Source organism: Vulpes vulpes, chromosome 2, assembly GCF_048418805.1.
Source record: "Vulpes vulpes isolate BD-2025 chromosome 2, VulVul3, whole genome shotgun sequence".
Classification (NCBI taxonomy): Eukaryota; Metazoa; Chordata; class Mammalia; order Carnivora; family Canidae; genus Vulpes; species Vulpes vulpes.
In genome coordinates this window covers 95537019-95555401 of record NC_132781.1, presented here as the reverse complement: position 1 = coordinate 95555401, position 18383 = coordinate 95537019, and the positions used below count along the sequence as shown (strand labels likewise).

At 37.4% G+C, this 18383-nt stretch overlaps 1 protein-coding gene across 23 annotated transcripts in view; it reads right to left on the bottom strand.

The window, feature by feature from the left end:
- The window catches only part of LOC112931128 (uncharacterized), a 139876-nt gene that overhangs the window by 89011 nt on the left and 32482 nt on the right, over nucleotides 1-18383 (bottom strand). For 2 of the 23 annotated variants that reach the window (XR_011999929.1, XR_011999923.1), the window contains exon 8: nucleotides 6085-8406. The exons of 18 other annotated variants lie outside the window; for them this stretch is intronic. The gene's annotated coding sequence lies outside the window, so the exon portion shown is untranslated. Of the gene's footprint in view, nucleotides 1-5357; nucleotides 8407-18383 lie in introns of those variants that run through there. 3 more of the 23 variants (XR_011999941.1, XR_011999943.1, XR_011999925.1) reach the window with 3 other exon arrangements.

The following is an 18383-nucleotide window of genomic DNA, read 5'->3' as shown; positions in this document are numbered from 1 at the left end:
ACTTATAAAACTAGCACAGAGATTAAAGCACATAAGCAGTAAAATTAATTATATCTACAAAAATTAGTCAAAGGATTTACAAAATAAAGGATGTAAAAGCAAGAGCAAGACATTATATACACAAAATGGGAGGGTAGTGCTTTTAGAATTGCTCAAACTTAAACAACTATCAACTTAATATACACTGCTATATGCATAAGATGTTATAAATGGATGTAATAGTAACCACAAATCAAAAACCAGTAATAGATACACAAAAAATAAAGAGAAAGGAATCCAAGCATCTCACTAAAGAAAGCCATTAAACCATAAAGGAAAAGAAAAAGAGGGACACCTGGGTGGCTCAGTGGTTGACCATCTGCCTTCGGCGTGGTCCCAGAGTCCCTGCATGGAGCCTGCTTCTCTTCCCTCTGCCTATATCTGTGCCACTCTCTCTCTCTGTGTCTCTCATGAATAAATAAATAAATAAAATCTTTAAAAAAAAAAAAAAAAAGGAAGAAAAAGGAGCAAAGAGATACAAAAACAACCATAATGCAAGTAACAAAATGTCAATAAGCACATACCTATCAATAATTACTTTGAATGTAAATGGATTAAATGTTCCAATCAACAACATGTTGACTGAACCAATAAAAAAGTAAGGCCTATATACAGGCAACCTAAAGGAAACTCTAGAAGTAAAGACACATGCAGATTGAAATGGAAAAATATTTTTAAAATGGAGGCAAAAAGAAAGCTAGGGTAGCAATGCTTATATCAGATAAAATATACCTTAAAACAAAGACTGTTGGAGCACTTGGCTGGCGGAGTCGGTATAGCATGTGACTACTGATTTCAGGGTTACAAATTTGAGCCTCACATTAAGCATAGAGATTACTTGATTAAACAGTTTTAAAAAATACTGTCACAAGAGACAAAAATCTAAATAATGATAAAGGGAACAATGACAAGAGGTTATGACGATTATAAACATTTATGTAGGGATCCCTGGGTGGTGCAGCGGTTTGGCGCCTGCCTTTGGCCCAGGGCGCGATCCTGGAGACCCGGGATGGAATCCCACATCGGGCTCCCGGTGCATGGAGCCTGCTTCTCCCTCTGCCTATGTCTCTGCCTCTCTCTCTCTCTCTCTCTCTCTCTGTGTGTGTGTGTGTGTGTGTGACTATCATAAATAAATACAAATTAAAAAAAAAATTTTATGTACCCAACATGGCAGCACTAAATACATAAAGCAACTATTAACAGATATATAAGAGGATAAATTGACAGTAACAAAATAATAGTAGGAGGCTTTAACACCCCATTTACATCAATGGATAGATCATCCAGACAGAAAATGAACAATGAAACAGTGGCTTTGAATGATACATACATTGGACCAGATGGTCCTAACAGATATGTTCAGAATATACCTTCCTAAAACAGTGGAATATACATTCTTTGCAAGTGCACATAAAAATTCTCTAGATTAGATCACATGTTAGGTCACAAAACATATCTCAGTAAACTCAAAAAGACTCAAATCATACCATACAATATTTTCTAACCACAACTGTATAAAACTAGAAATTGATCACAAGAAAAAATCTGGAAGTAACACAAAAACATGGAGGCTAAATAACATGCTAGTAAATAATGAATGGGTCAACCTAGAAATGAAAGAGGAAATAAAAAACCTTGTAGGACAAATAAAAATGAAAACCCAATGATTTAAAATCTTTGGGATGCAGCAAAAGCTATTCTAAAATAGATTATAATAATACAAGCCTAACTTGAGAAACAAGAAAAATCTCAAATAAGCAACCTAATCTTTCACCTAAAGGAGATAGAAAAAGAAGAACAAACAAAGCCCAAGGGCACTAGTAGAAAGGAAATAATAAAGAAGAATGCAGAAATAAATGAAATAGAGACTAGAAAGAAAAAATAAAAAGAGCAGATCAAGGAACCCAGGAGCCGATTCTTTGCAAAGATCACCAGAATTGACAAACCTTTAGCCAAACTCATCAAAAAAAGAGAGGACTCAAATAAATAAAATCAGAAATGAAGGAAGAGAAATAATAACTGATACCACAGAAACAGAATTATAAGAGAATATTATGAAAAACTATATGCCAACAAACTGGACAACCCAGAAGAAATGGATATATTCCTAGAAATATACAAATTACCATAACTGAAACAAGAAGAAATAGAAAATTTAAACAGACTGATACCAGCAAAGAAATTGCCAATAAACAATAAACTCCTGACAAACAAAAGTCCAGGACCAGATGGCTTTAGAGATTAATTCTATCAAACATTTAACTCTTCTTTAAATCTATCTATTCTTCTCAAACTATTCCAAAAATTAGAAAAGAAAGCTTCCAAATTCATTCTATGAGGCCAGCATTACCCCAATACCAAAATGAGATAAAGACTCCAGAAAAAAAAAAAAAAAGAATTATAGGCCAACATCTATGATTAACATAGATGCAAAAATCCTCAACAAAATATTAGCAAACTGAATCTAACAACATATTCCAAAAAATCACTCACCAAGATCGAGTGGGATTTATTCCAGGGATGCGAGTGGTTCAACATTTGCAAATCAGTCTACTTGACACATCACATTAAAAGAGAAAGATAAAAATCATATGATTGTCTCAACAGATGCAAAAAAGCTTTGACAAAGTATAATATCCACTCATGACTAAAAACTCTCAACAAAATATACCTGAACATAATAAAGGACACATATGACAAACCCAAAGCTAACATCATACTCAGTGGTGAAAAACTAAGATCCTTTCTCCTAAGATCAGGAACAAGACAAAGACGTCCACTCTCACCACTTTTATTCAATGTACTACTGGACCTCCTAGTCATTGCAGTCAGACAACAAAAAAGAAATAAAAGGCATCTAAATTGGTCAGTAAGAAGTAAAATTTTCACTATTTTTAGAAGACACGATACTATATAGAAAACTCTAAGACTCCACAAAAAAACTATTAGAACTGATAAATGAATTCAGTAAGGTCGCAGGATACAAAATTAACATAAAAATCTGCTGCAAACCTATATTCCAGTAATGAAGTAGCAGAAAGAAAAATTAGGAAAACAATCCCATTTGCAGTTGCACCAAAAATAACAAAATACCTAGGAACAAACTTAACCAAGGAAGTAAAAACCTATACTCTGAAAACTATAAAACATTAATGAAAGAAATCAAAGACAACACAAAGGGAAAGATATTTCAGGCTCATGGACTGAAATAATAAATATGGTTAAAATACCATATTACCCAAAGCAATCTACAGATCTAATGCAATTAAAATACCACATTTTTCACAGAACTAGAAAGAAGCATCCTAAAATTTGTATGAAACTACAAGAGACCCCCCAAGTAGCAGAGCAATCTTGAAAAAGAAGAACAAAGCTGAATGTAACACAGTTTTCAAGATACACTATAGCAAAACTATAGTAATCAAAACAATATGGTACTGTCACAAAAACAGACACCGAGATCAATGGAACAAAATTAAGAATTCAGAAATAAACCCACATTTATATGGTTAATTAATCTACAACATAGGAGGCAGAAATATACAAGGGGGGAAAGACAGCCACTTCAACAAATGGTGTTGGAAAACTGGACAGCTACCTGCAACAGAATAAAAACTGGGCCACCTTCTTACAGCATCCATAAAAACAAGATGTATTAAATACCTAAGAGTGATACCTGAAACCATAAAACTCCTAAAAGAACATATAGGCAGTAATTTCTTTGAAATTGGCTGTAGAAATATTTCTGTGGATATGTCTCCTGAACAAGGAAAATAAAAGCAAAATTAAACTATTGGAATTACAACAAAATAGAAGGCTTTTTATTGAGCAAGGAAATCATCAACAAACCAAAAGGCAACCTATAGAACAGAAGAAGATATTTGCAAATGATATATCTGATAACAGGTTAATATTTAAAATATATAAAGAACTTCTACAACTCAACACCCCCAAAAAAACCCAAATAATTTGGTTAAAAATGAGCAGAGAACCTAAAGAGACATTTTCCCAAAGACATGCAGATGGCCAAGAGACACATAAAAAGATGCTCAACATCACTAATTATCAGGGAAATGCAAATTCAAACCACAATGAGGTATCACTTTATACCTCACAATGGCTAAAATAAAAAACACAAAAGTAACTAATATTGGTAAAGATGTGGCAAAAAAGGAACATTTTGCACTATTGATGGGAATGCAAATTGGTGCAGCCACTGTAGAAAACAAGGGGTTCCAAAAAAATTAAAAGTATAATCACCATTTGACCCAATAAATTCCACTACTGGGTATTTAACCAAAGAAAATGAAAGCACTAATTTAAGAAGATATATGCACACCCATGTTTATTACAGCATTAACTAAAATTGCCAAGATAGGAAAGCAACCCAAGTGTCCATCCACAGATGAATGGATGAAGATGTGCGTACATACATATATATGTACAGGTATATGTATATGTACATAATGGGATATTATTCAGCCATAAAAAAGAATGAGATCTTGCACCTTGCAACAACATGATTGGACCTAGAGGTTACTATGCTAAGTGAAAAAGTCATAAAAAGACAAATACCATATGATTTCACTCACATGTGGAATTTAAGAAACAAAACTAAAAAAGAGAAAAAAACTATACTGTCCATGCAAAACCAAAAAATCTCAGACAACTGGGAAAATTTATAAACTGACAAAATATTTTATCAGAGGAAAGACATATTTTATTTTTATTCCATTGGAACAGAATCCAATTGTTTATAAGTGAATATAGGGGATTTTTTTTCCTCTAAACTCTCCTTTGTAGAGTTTCAGAAATTTTGAGCACAAAATTTCAATAAAAAGAGTATACTCGGTTTAATGTTTGTATTGCAATTCTTCAAGATAATTGAACATTATCTTTGAAGAATTAAACATTACAGATTTGAGTGGAAAAAACCCATACTTTTTTTTAAAGATGTTATTTATTTATTCATTCATGAGAATACACAGAAGAGAGGGGCAGAGACACGGGCAGAGGGAGAAGCAGGTTCCATGCAGAAAGCCCGACGTGGGACTCGACCCTGGGTCCCCAGGATCATGCGCTGGGCAGAAGGCAGCGCTAAACCACTGAGCCACCTGGGCTGCCCACCCATATTCTTAATATAGAAAATAAAGTGGTGGTTGCCAAAGGGGAGGGAGGATAGATGAAATAGATAAAGGGGACTAAAAGTCCATTTATCTTTTTTTAAAAAATATTTACAGTTTTAATAAAATTCTTATTCTTTCAACTTAAAATTCTAAGTTTAAATCAATACTCAATAAAAAAAACTTTTAATAGAATAAGATTCATTCATTCTTTAATATGCTGTATTTTCTTAAAATATGACAAACATTTTAAATGACAACTACTTATAATTTCTGAACACAAAATAGTAATATAGATACAATTCAATCTTAATTTCTATATTTACACTTAATCTTTTGGATAAGACAATAATGTAAAAAAAAATTCCATTTCCCATATCCAGGATTGTAGTTGCATACTGATTGGAGGGGTGTTGAACTGGGTCCCAGCATTCCCTTCTTCCCACCATTTTTCCCTTTTGGCTCCTAAGCTATAAGGACACCTGACTGGGGAGGTAGCAGCCATTGTCTCTTCACATAGTTGGAGTCTGTCTGTAGATTGAGTCATTAACTCAGCACTTAATGAAAGACTAGCAGAGGGCAGAAATGACCTCTGGTATTGCTTAAATCTGTGGCTGTGCTTGAGTCAAGACCCATCCTGAATCCTAATTGCATGAACCCAGATATTTCTTATTTAGCCTAAGCTAAATTGCTGTTGGATTTTCATCTTTTTTTTTTTTTTTTTGGAGTTCAATTTGCCAACATATAGAATAACACCCAGTGCTCATCCCGCCAAGTGCCCCCCTCGGTGCCCATCACCCAGTCACCCCAACCCCCCACCCACCTCCCTTTCCACTACCCCTTGTTCATTTCCCAGAGTTAGGTATCTCTCATGTTTTGTCACCCTTACTGATATTTTTCACTCATTTTCTCTCCTTTCCCCTTTTATTCCCTTTCATTAATTTTTATATTCCCCAAATGAATGAGACCATATAATGTTTGTCCTCCTCCGATGGGACTTATTTCACTCAACATAATACCCTCCAGTTCCATCCATGTTGAAGCAAGTGGTGGGTATTTGTCGTTTCTAATGGCTGAGTAATATTCCATTGAATACATAGACCAAATCTTTATCCATTCATCTTTCGATGGACACCGAGGCTCCTTCCACAGTTTGGCTATCGTGGACATTGCTGCTAGAAACATCGGGGTGCAGGTGTCCTGCCCTTTCATTGCATCAGTATCTTCGGGGTAAATCCTCAGCAGTGCAATTGCTGGGTTGTATGTAGGGCAGTTGTATTTTTAACTCTTTGAGGAACCTCCACAGTTTTCCAGAGTGGCTGCACCAGTTCACATTCCCACCGACAGTGCAGGAGGGTTCTCCTTTCTCCACACCCTCTCCAACATTTGTTGTTTCCTGCCTTGTTAATTTTCCCCATTCTCACTGGTGGGAGGTGGTATCTCATTGTGGTTTTGATTTGTATTTCCCTGATGGCAAGTGATGTGGAGCATTTTCTCATGTGCTTGTTGGCCATATCTGTGTCTTCCTCTGTGAAACTTCTGTTCATGTATTTTGCCCATTTCATGATTGGATTGTTTGTTTCTTTGGTGTTGAGTTTAATAAGTTCTTTACAGATCTTGGATACTAGCCCTTTACCTGATACGTCATTTGCAAATATCATCTCCCATTCTGTAGGTTGTGTTTTAGTTTTGTTGACTGTTTCTTTTGCTGTGCAGAAGCTTCTTATCTTGATGAAGTCCCAATAGTTCATTTTTGCTTTTGTTTCTCTTGCCTTCATGGATGTACCTTGCAAGAAGTTGCTGTGGCCAAGTTCACAAAGGGTGTTGCCTGTGTTCTCCTCTAGGATTTTGATGGAATCTTGTCTCACATTTAGATCTTTCATCCATTTTGAGTTTATCTTTGTATATGGTGTAGGAGAATGGTCTAGTCTCATTCTTCTGCATGTGGCTGTCCAATTTTCCCAGCACCATTTATTGAAGAGACTGTCTTTTTTTCCAGTGGATAGTCTTTCCTGCTTTGTCGAATATTAGTTGACCATAAAGTTGAGGGCCCACTTCTGGATTCTCTATTCTGTTCCATTGATCTATGTGTCTGTTTTTGTGCCAGTACCACACTGTCTTAATGACCACAGCTTTGTAGTACAACCTGAAATCTGGCATTGTGATGGCCCCAGCTGTGGTTTTCTTTTTTAATATTCCCCTGGTTATTCAGGGTCTTTTCTGATTCTCAATCTTAACTATATGCCTGACTGGACTACAGAAAGACTCTCCAAATTTCTCTGCTTAAAAATAAAACAGAAGTAAAAGTAAAGAAAAACAATGGCTCTTTTTTTGCAACCTGTTCTTTTTTGTTCCTTCCTCATCAGCATTATAATTTCCTTGTTTATGTGAATTTGTAACTTATACAAAGTCCATAAAACAATGGTACAACCTGGAGTGCCTGGGTGCCTCAGTCAGTTGAGCTTCTGCCTTTGGCTCAAGGTGTGATCCTGGGGTCCTAGGATCGAGTCCCACATTGGGCTTCTGGCTCAGTGGGGAGTCTGCTTCTCCCTCTGCTGTCACCTTGCTCATGCTTGCTTTCTTTCTCTCTCCCTCTTTCTCTACCTCTCTATGAAATAAATAAAATCTTTTAAAAATATAATGGTTCCAACTTAATAAATAAAGTGAACATATGTACCCAGTACTGGTCATTGTCTTCATCTATGCAGTGTTTCTCCCCGAGAATGGCCACTTTCATGTGGTTATGGCCACTTCTGGCATTGGACGTTTTCAAGACCATTTTCTGCCTTCGAAGGGTAGGCTTAGGGCTATGACTGATTCTCCCCAAAAGAACCCACAGAGCTCCTCAGAGATGGGTTTGCACATTATCATGATAAGGGAAAATCTGTCAGAGAAGAAGCTTTAATCTTTCATCTGTGTCTTTTATTTCCTTGTTCCTGGGGTGTAGAGATTGTTCAGATTTTAGCTAATAAGGAAAAAACAAAGAATAAAAATGCAAAAAAAAAGAGAATAAAAATGCAGCACTGATATATTTTACTGAATGGTATTTTAGTTTAGTGAAATCTTCAGCAGCAGTGGATGTTAACGCCAATGACATATAACTTCCAGTGACACTGATGAGTCCCCCTTTGTCCCTGCATTTTTAATGGGCGTCCCTTAGTGATATCTTCCACTAAGAGATTTTGATGCACTTTCTTGTGGGAGAAGCTCTTCTTTTGAAGAGGGAAGAACAATCTATGTGCTCCTAAAGGTGAGAATAAAAAGGTTTTATGCTCCAGAGTCAAGAAATAGAGACTGTCCTTTTGCTATGATCCCATAGGTCAACACAAAACTAAAACCAAATCCAGTCAATCAATGACACCATCACATCAGTGCATATGTCTTTGACAGTCAGTGATGGCTCAAGGCTTTGGAAATCAGCCAATCAATAACAAGCAGTAACCACGCTTCCACACAGGAGGAATTGGGTAAAGAGTCTGAAATTCTGCCAATCTCTGAATTCCACCTGGACTTACTTAAGATCATATTGTGCTTTGTTCATAGAGACTAACCCTTAGCACAGTTGTTCCCAGTGCATTGTATTAGCATCACCTAGGAACTTGTTAGAAACACAGACCTATCAAATTAGAAACTTTAGAGGTTGGGGCCTAGTAATCCATGTGTCAACAAGGTCTTCAGGTGATTCTAAGGCAAGTTAGAAAACCACTGCCTCACAAGTCAGATTCTTCCTTGCTTTGGAAGAAATATGATTCAGATATTGAGTGATGACCTCTTTCTTCATCAAAGTGAGAATGTTAAAAAAAAAAAAAAAAGTGAGAATGTTAACTATTTCTGTAGGAAAGGCCAAGAAGAGCATATGGAGGGGAAAGGGTGGAGCTCATCTTACTAGGGATGGAAGTCAACTCCAGAAAGGGAAAAGGGTTGCCCCATCATAACTTGGACTGGGAATTCCTATCAAAAACATGAGCATGGGCCACCACAGTCCAAGCTTCCTAGAATCAGTACAGGAAAGGGAGTTAGGCTGGCAGATGCCTGAGAGTCTGGAAAAATACAATGTCTAGGCTTTGAGGTGACTATCTCCAGGCTATGATGAGAGTGAATGGCAACAAACGTTACCCAACAAGTGGAGTGACTAAAGGTGGGTGAAAGCCTTGTGTGTTCCCAGCAAGCAGGTATGATGGAATGTAGAATCTAACCATTGCCAGAAGTAGCCCTTTTCTTTCTTTTTTTTTTTTTTTTTTTTTTGAGAAAGAAAGAGAGAGAGCATGTGCTCAAGGGTGGGGGAGGGAGGAGAGAGAGAATCCTAAGCAGGCTCCACTCCCAGCTCCGGGCCCAACTTGGGGATGGATCTCACATCACTGAGATCATGACCTGAGCAGAAATTGAGAGTGGGACGCTTGAGTGAGCCCCCAGGTGTCCAACCCTTTTCTCCTTCAATGAATTTGTTGTTGTCTGAGGTTTATTGAAAATATTATAAGCACAGCAGGAAGAGTCAAATAGCCTCATGTGGGGTTTTGAAATTCATCCCAACTGTAGACAGGGACCAACAGGTTGGCTCCACTGCCAAAGCCCAGAAGCTTCAGCAGTTCTTTGGGGTCATGATCTACCACAGTGACCTTTTTCTTTTTTCCTTTTTTTCTTAAAGAAACTGTGGAAGGAGCCTCGGTGTCCATTGAAAGATGAATGGATAAAGATGATGTGGTCTATGTATACAATGGAATATTATTCAGCCATTAGAAACGACAAATACCCACCATGTGCTTCGGAAATCAGCCAATCAATAACAAACAGTAACCACGCTTCCACACAGGAGGAATTGGGTAAAGAGTCTGCCTACTGAATATGAGACTCTGGTGACCAGGGTGGATTGTGTTTGTGAGCCCCACAGGTATAGAATAATTGGGGAAACAGTATGAGAGATAACCAAACACTAAAGCAAGGTTATAAATAAAAATGGTCTCCCACACAGGGCCACACCTCAGGACTAGAAGAGGTAGCTGTTTCACCTAACACAAAGACATACATACAAAGTCAGGCAAGACGAGGAAACACATAAACATGTTGCCAATTAAAGACCAGGATTAAACCCCAGAAAAACTCAACAAAGTGTGTATAGACAAAATGTACCTCAAAATATAAGGCCATGTATGACCAGTCCACAGCTAGCATCATGCTCAACAGGGGAAAGTTTCCTGCTTAAGATCAGGAACAAGGCGAAGATGCTCACTCTCACCACTTTGCTTTAACACAGTATTGGAAGTCTCAGCCACAGCAATTAGGCAGGAAAAAGAAATAAAGTTGGAAATAAATTGGAAGGAAAAACAAATAAATTGTAAAGGGAGAGTAAAACCATCACTATTTGTAGATAACACAATTTTATACACAGAAAACCCTAAAGACTCCATGGAAAAGACCGTTAGAACTAATAAATGAATTCAGTATAGTTGCAGGTTCAAAACTGATATACAAAATTCTGTCGCACTTCTGTACACCAACAACAAACTATCAGGAAGAGAGACAAAGAAAACAAATCCCATTTAAAATTGCATGAAAAAATACCCAAGAATAAATTTAACCAAGGAGGTGAACGATCTATACTCTGAAAACAGAGAACAGAGAGACACTGAGGAGAGACAATGACACTAATAAATTGAAAGATATTCCATGCTCATGGATTGAAGAATAGTGCAAAAATGTCCATACTGACCAGACCAGTCTACAGAGTCAAGGCAATCTCTATTGAAATTCTAGTGGCATCTTCTACAAAACTACAACAATCGTAAAATTTGTATAGAACCACAAAAGATCCCAACCAGCCAAAGCAAATCTTGAGAAAGTACTAGTTTGAGACATATACTCCTTGAATTCAAGCTGTAGTATCTAAAAACTAAAGTAATCAAAATGTATGGTATTGGCATAAAAACAGACACACAGATCCGTGGGACAGAAAAGAGAGCCCAGTAATAAACCCAGGCATATACGGCCAATTACTTTACAACAAAAGAGGCAAGAATATACAATGGAGGAAGACAATCTCCTCAATAAATGGTGCTGGGATAACTAGACACCTACATACAAAAGACTGAAACTGGACCATCATCTCATACCATACACAGAAATTAACTCAAAATGGATTAAAGACTTGAATGAAAGACCTGAAATCATTAAACTCCTAGAGGAAAACATAGGTGGTAAGCTCTCTGACATCGCTCTTGGAGATTTTTTTTTCTTTTTGGATCTTATGATTCCAAAGGCAGTGGCATCAAAAAGCAAAAATAAATTAATGAGACTACATAAAACTAAAAAGCTTCTGCACAGCAAAGAAACCAACAACAAAAAAGGCAATCTGCTAAATGGAAGAACTGCCAATTCTATCCAATAAGGTGTTAACAGCCAAAATATATACAGAAATTCATATAGCTCAGTATCAACAAGAAACAAACAATTCAATTTTAAAAAATAGAGGATCTGAATAGATGTTTTCCCAAAGACGACATACAGATCACCAACAGGCACAAGGGAAGATGCTCAACATCACAAATCATCAGAGTAATGCAAATCAAAATCACAATGAGATATCGCTTCACACCTGTGAGAAAGGCCAATATTAAAAAGACAAGAAATAGCAAGTATTGAGGAGGCTGTGGGCAAAGGGGACCCTAGTGCACTGTTGGTAATGTTGTAAATTGGTGCGGCCACCACAGAAAAGAATCTGGAGAACAGTCAAAAACTTAAAAATACAACACTCACATGATCCCACAATTCCACTTTTGGGTATTTATCTGAAGATTCAAAAAGATACATGTACCTCGATGTTCATTGCAGCATTATTTACAATAGCCAAGATATGGAAATAACCAAAGTGTCCTTTGAGGGATGAATGGGAAAAGATTTACACACACACACACACACAAGAATACTATTCAGCCATAAAATAAATAAAATAAAACCTAGCCATTTGCAACTGGCATGAACCTGGAGGGTATAATGCTAAGTGAAAAAAGTCAGAGAAAGACAAATATGGTATGATTTCACTTATACCTGAAATATAAAAAAAAAAAAAAAAAGTCAGAAATACAGAGAATATATGGGTGGTTGCCAAAAGAGAAGGGGGTGAGGCTGTATGGGTAAAAATGGATAAAGGGGATCAAGAAGTACAAACTTCCACTTATAAAATGAAGTCATGCACAGCATGGTGACTATAGTCAATAATAACGTATTGCAAATTTGAAAGTTGTTTTCAGAAAATACGTCTGAAAAGTTCTTACCACAAGAAAACAAATGGCATGACTGCATGCAGAGAGATGTTAACTAGACTTACTATGGTGCTCATTGTGCAAGGTATACAAATGCCAAATTTTACGTTGCACGCCTGAAACTAGTATGTCATATGTCGATTATAATTTAATAAAATGAAAAAAAAGAAAGGAAATAAAAACATGTACTGATACACAGAAAGACATAGTTTGATAGCCACAAACCCTCAATACAGGAGATTCTAGAGCTTTTTTACTTTAAACAGGTGAAAAATCAGCCTGAGTGACAAGGCTGAGCTGGATGATGGACAGTAGAACAAACAAAATGGTGGTTATACTAAATGAATACTGACGTTGATGTAAAGCAAAATAAGGATGTCTTCAAGGTTGTGAGGGGTTTTTGTTTGTTTTCTAGAGAGAATTAAAATACAGGACATAAAAGCACTTATGTTGGCAGGAAAGTATATGTGGCAAAAGCGTTCTAAGATCTCTGGATCTTTTCCAGATGACAATAGACAGATTAAAATAGGATTTTACAATAAAGGATTCACATCATAATTTCTAAGCCACTAAAAGAACAGAAAGAGACTTCACATTAACTATTAATGTGTATTAACTTCACAACTGTATGCAGGGAAAACTCTAACCAATCCAAAAGAAACAAAAAAAAATCAGGACAAGAAAACACAAAATATGTTAGATTTTAAATTTTAAAAATCATACATTTTAATGAACTGTACTGAAGATATTCTAGTTGAAAGTAAAGACTTTGACTTGTTACCTCAGAAAGCTCCAACTGTAATTCATAAAAGCTATAATAAAGCAGGAATACAGAAGAGTTGACAATAAAAGGATAGGAAAAGATATCATGCAAATAGCAACAAAAATGTATATACTTTAAAATAAAGTCTATTAAAAAGTATAAAGTGTAGTAATTCACCCACAAAATAACAAATTTATATTTAATAACAAATTTAAATATATGCAACAAAAACTGAACAGAGGGTGCCTGGGTGGCTCAGTTGGTTAAGCACCTGCCTTCAACTCAGGTCAGGATTCCAGGGTCCTCGAATCAAGGCCCACATCAGGGTCCTTGCCTGCTTCTCCCTCTCCCTCTGCCTGTCACTCCTCCTGCTTATTCAGTGTCAGATAAAATAGTTACCAATATCCTTATCAAAAAGAAAATGTCCAGGTCCAAGTAACCCGACAAGTCAGTTCCGCTAAAGGAAAAACTAACTTCAGTCTTTCATAAACTTATCCACAGAAGAATAGAGACTTCCACCTCACAACATAAGGCTACCCAGGATATTGTGAAAATCTGATGAGAGAGAACAAGAAAGCAAAATTATAGGCTGAAGTCTCATAAAAGGAGACATTAAAGTTATAAATAAACCATGAGTAAACTAACTCCAGCAGATTATATGAGAAGGATAATAAATCATGAACAAATAAGGTTATCTCAAATAATGGTACAATGATAGTTGAATAGTCAAAAATCAGTAAAAAAATGTCAAAAAACAATGAACTTTGCTATGTTGACATTGACAGGAAACAAATCATATGATCATTACAATAAATAAATAAAAACCACTTGACAAAGTCCAATGGCTAGTCACTTAAAAAGTCATTTTACAAAGAAGAAAACTTCCTAAATTGAGTAAACAGCAAATACGAAAAAAAAAAAATCTAGAACAAATATGACAAAGAAAAAATGTTGAATTTCTTTTGAGATCCAGATTCACACGTTACAAACAAAAGTCCAGAGTAGCGAAATCAATGTGAAAATGGAAAAGGGAATAGCTTTTTGGTCATAAGTAAGGAAATGTTTCATGAATACAATTCAGAAATCACTAACCTAGAGGAAAATGGTGCTCGACAAGTAACTTCTGCATAGAGAATAGGGGCGGACAGAACAAAGCATGAGATGACAAGCTATAGAAGAAGAGAAGGTGGTTGTAACACAGAACTACTCCAATTCATATGGTATAACCAATCCCATGTCTGAAGTTCAAAAATAAGGACTTCAGCTATAGCGCCTGGGAGCTTTCATAAATCATAAATTAGGTTTTATGTCTAGTGTAAAACAGGAATCTTTTTTTTAATGTCCACCTGTAAGGAGGATGAAGAGACTGTAAATGGGAAGAAATACACAGGTTGCTTTCAGGATGCTTGGTTTCTTGAACCAGATGGTGATCACATGGCTACTGACATTTTAATCAATTTTAAAACTTTTAAAAGTTTTACATAAAAAATAAATAAATGTTTCATGTGTATTTCTGTATGTATATTTCATGTTGTAAGATGTTTGAAAAAAATCAATTAACTTATACAACTAAAAGTCACAAAAGTACTATGCACAAAAGGAATGATTCCATAAGATCAGATGAGGAAATTGCAATAATGCTAAGTGGTCACTGTGAAGTGACAGAGCTCAACCCAGGTTGAGCTGCCTCCTGAGGTCATGCTCTTCCTAAACACATAGGCTTCTCTTAATAGAGTGGTGAATAATCACTCATAAATATTGTACTTACAGGGTACTAGGAAATCGATGCTTCTGGGGATGAGTAGGAGACCGTGACCCAGAGGAGTTAGAGTAGATTGGGTGAGTGTAAATGGGAGGAGATAGCATCAGGTTGTAATAGGCCGTGGGCGCTCTCGGCCCTAAGATTCAGAAGATGAGAGCAAGGGGATCAGGTCATGACATCCTACAGGGGGTATGTACTTGTGCTGGTAGCCACTCTGCCAGCCACGTACCAAGGTGAGGTCTCCCATTCCGCAGAGAAGCTCCTGCTCAGCCTGTGTAGATCCTATTATTACTATTCTTTCGTAACCTCTATAAACAGCAGGGGGCTTGGACCCCTGGCCCTCGAGATCGAGTCACATGCTCTTCAGAGTGAGCCAGACGGGCGACCGAGAATAACTATTTTTATGCCCATTTTTGTGGATGAGGAAATTGCGATAAGGCTAAGTGGTCACGGTGAAGTGACAGAGTTCAACCCAGGTAGAGTTGCCTCCTGAGGTCTGCTCTTCCTAAACACACAGGCTTCTCTTTTAATAGAGTGGTGAATAATCCCTCATAAATATTGTACTTCCAGGGGCTTAGGAAATGGATGCTTCTGGGGATGAGTAGGAGACCGTGACCCAGAGGAGTAGAGTAGCTTGGCTGAGTGTAAAAGGGAGGTGAAACTTGTGAATGTTTCCTTTAATTTCCCAGAATTTATATTGTGCTTCTTGGTGTAGTGCTGACAGGCTGCACAATGGAAAAAACAGGCATGTGCGACTGTTTTGCACTGACACGGTGCTGAGACGAGTCTTCAGGACATAAAGGGCAACACCGCTCACAGTTATGCGGCCTTTGAGGAAAATGTGTCACTAGAGAATCTGTTTTTATACAAAGGAAATACAGAGGCCAAAAACAAGGTACATACCAACTTTTTTTTTTGCAAGTAGTTGAGATTATAAATTATATATATATGTATATACATTCAAAAGGTTTTATTCTATATATATATATATATATATATATATGTATTTATGAACAAATCGACACCGAATTTCATACATCAGGTCCTGTCATCATGGAACAACTCCAAAACCAAGGCAGGAGTAGGAAAAGAAAAACGTAATGCATATAGACAGGCAACATTCTGTGCGCTAGCCACCCTTCCACCCCAGAAAGAAAATATTTCCTTTTGTGCTTTGGAGTAGATGCTGCGCTCAGGGCCCACAAAGAATTGAAGGCCTTGGGGGGAGTGTGGTGAGGATGATAGCCAAATGCTGTGCAGGGTCTTAGGAAATGGATGCTTCCAGGGATGAGTAGGAGACCGTGACCCAGTGGAGTAGAGTGAGTGTAAAAGGGAGGTGAAACTTGTGGCAGGTTTCCTTTAAATTCCCAGAATTTGCATTCTGTTTCTTGGTGTAGCAGAAGAGTTGCACAGGTCTGCTCTTTCCATTGTATAGCCTGTCAGCACTACACCAAGAAACAGAATTTTTTATTGGTGTTCAGTTTACCAACATACAGAATAACACCCAGTGCTCATCCCGTCAAGTGCCCCCACCAGTGCCTGCCACCCAACCAACCCCACACCGCGCCCTCCTCCCCCTCCACCACCCCTAGTTCGTTTCCCAGAGTTAGGAGTCTTTATGTTCTGTCTCCCTTTCTGATATTTCCCACATTTCTTCCCCTTCCCTTCTATTCCCTTTCACTATTATTTATATTCCCCAAATGAATGAGAACATACACTGTTTGTCCTTCTCCGATTGACTTACTTCACTCAGCATAATACCCTCCAGTTCCATCCACGTTGAAGCAAATGGTGGGTATTTGTCGTTGCTAATGGCTGAGTAATATTCCATTGTATACATAAACCACATCTTCTTTATCCATTCATCTTTCGATGGACACCGAGGCTACTTCCACAGTTTGGCTATTGTGGACATTGCTGCTAGAAACATCGGGGTGCTGGTGTCCCGGCGTTTCATTGCATCTAAATCTTTGGGGCAAATCCCCAACAGTGCAGTTGATGGGTCGTAGGGCAGGTCTATTTTTAACTCTTTGAAGAACCTCCACAGTTTTCCAGAGTGGCTGCACCAGTTCACATTCCCACCAACAGTGTAAGAGGGTTCCCTTTTCTCCACATCCTCTCCAACATTTGTTGTTTCCTGCCTTGTTAATTCTCCCCATTCTCACTGGTGGGAGGTGGTATCTCATTGTGGTTTTGATTTGTATTTCCCTGATGGCAAGTGATGCAGAGCATTTTCTCATGTGCGTGTTGGCCATGTCTATGTCTTCCTCTGTGAGATTTCTCTTCATGTATTTTGCCCATTTCATGATTGGATTGTTTGTTTCTTTGGTGTTGAGTTTAATAAGTTCTTTATATATCTTGGAAACTAGCCCTTTATCTGATACGTCATTTGCAAATATCTTCTCCCATTCTGTAGGTTGTCTTTTAATTTTGTTGACTGTATCCTTTGCTGTGCAAAAGCTTCTTATCTTGGTGAAGTCCCAATAGTTCACTTTTGCTTTTGTTTCTTTTGCCTTCGTGGATGGATCTTGCAAGAAGTTACTGTCGCTTGGTTAAAAAAGGGTGTTGCCTGTGTTCTCCTCTAGGATTTTGATGGAATCCTGTCTCACTCACATTTAGATCTTTCATCGATTTTGAGTTTATCTTTGTGTATGGTGAAAGAGAGTGGTCTAGTTTCATTCTTCTGCATGTGGATGTCCAATTTTCCCAGCACCATTTACTGAAGAGACTGTCTTTCTTCCAGTGGATACTCTTTCCTGCTTTATCGAATATTAGTTGACCATAAAGTTGAGGGTCCACTTCTGGGTTCTCTATTCTGTTCCATTGATCTATGTGTCTGTTTTTGTGCCAGTACCACACTGTCTTGATGACAACAGCTTTGTAGTACAACCTGAAAACTGGCATTGTGATGCCCCCAGTTATGGTTTTCTTTTTTAAAATTCCCCTGGCTATTTGGGGTCGTTTCTGATTCCACACAAATCTTAAAATAATTTGTTCTAACTCTCTGAAGAAAGTCCATGGTATTTTGATAGGGATTGCATTAAATGTGTAAATTGCCCTGGGTAACATTGACATTTTCACAATATTAATTCTGCCAATCCATGAGCATGGAATATTTTCCCATCTCTTTGTGTCTTCCTCAATTTCTTTCAGAAGTGTTCTATAGTTTTTAGGGTATAGATCCTTTACCTCTTTGGTTAGGTTTATTCCTAGGTATCTTATGCTTTTGGGTGCAATTGTAAATGGGATGGACTCCTTAATTTCTCTTTTCTTCAGTCTCATTGTTAGTGTAGAGAAATGCCACTGAATTCTGGGCATTGATTTTGTATCCTGCCACACTGCCGAATTGCTGTATGAGTTCCAGCAATCTTGGGGTGGAGGCTTTTGGGTTTTCTATGTAGAGTATCATGTCTTCGGCGAAGAGGGAGAGTTGACTTCCT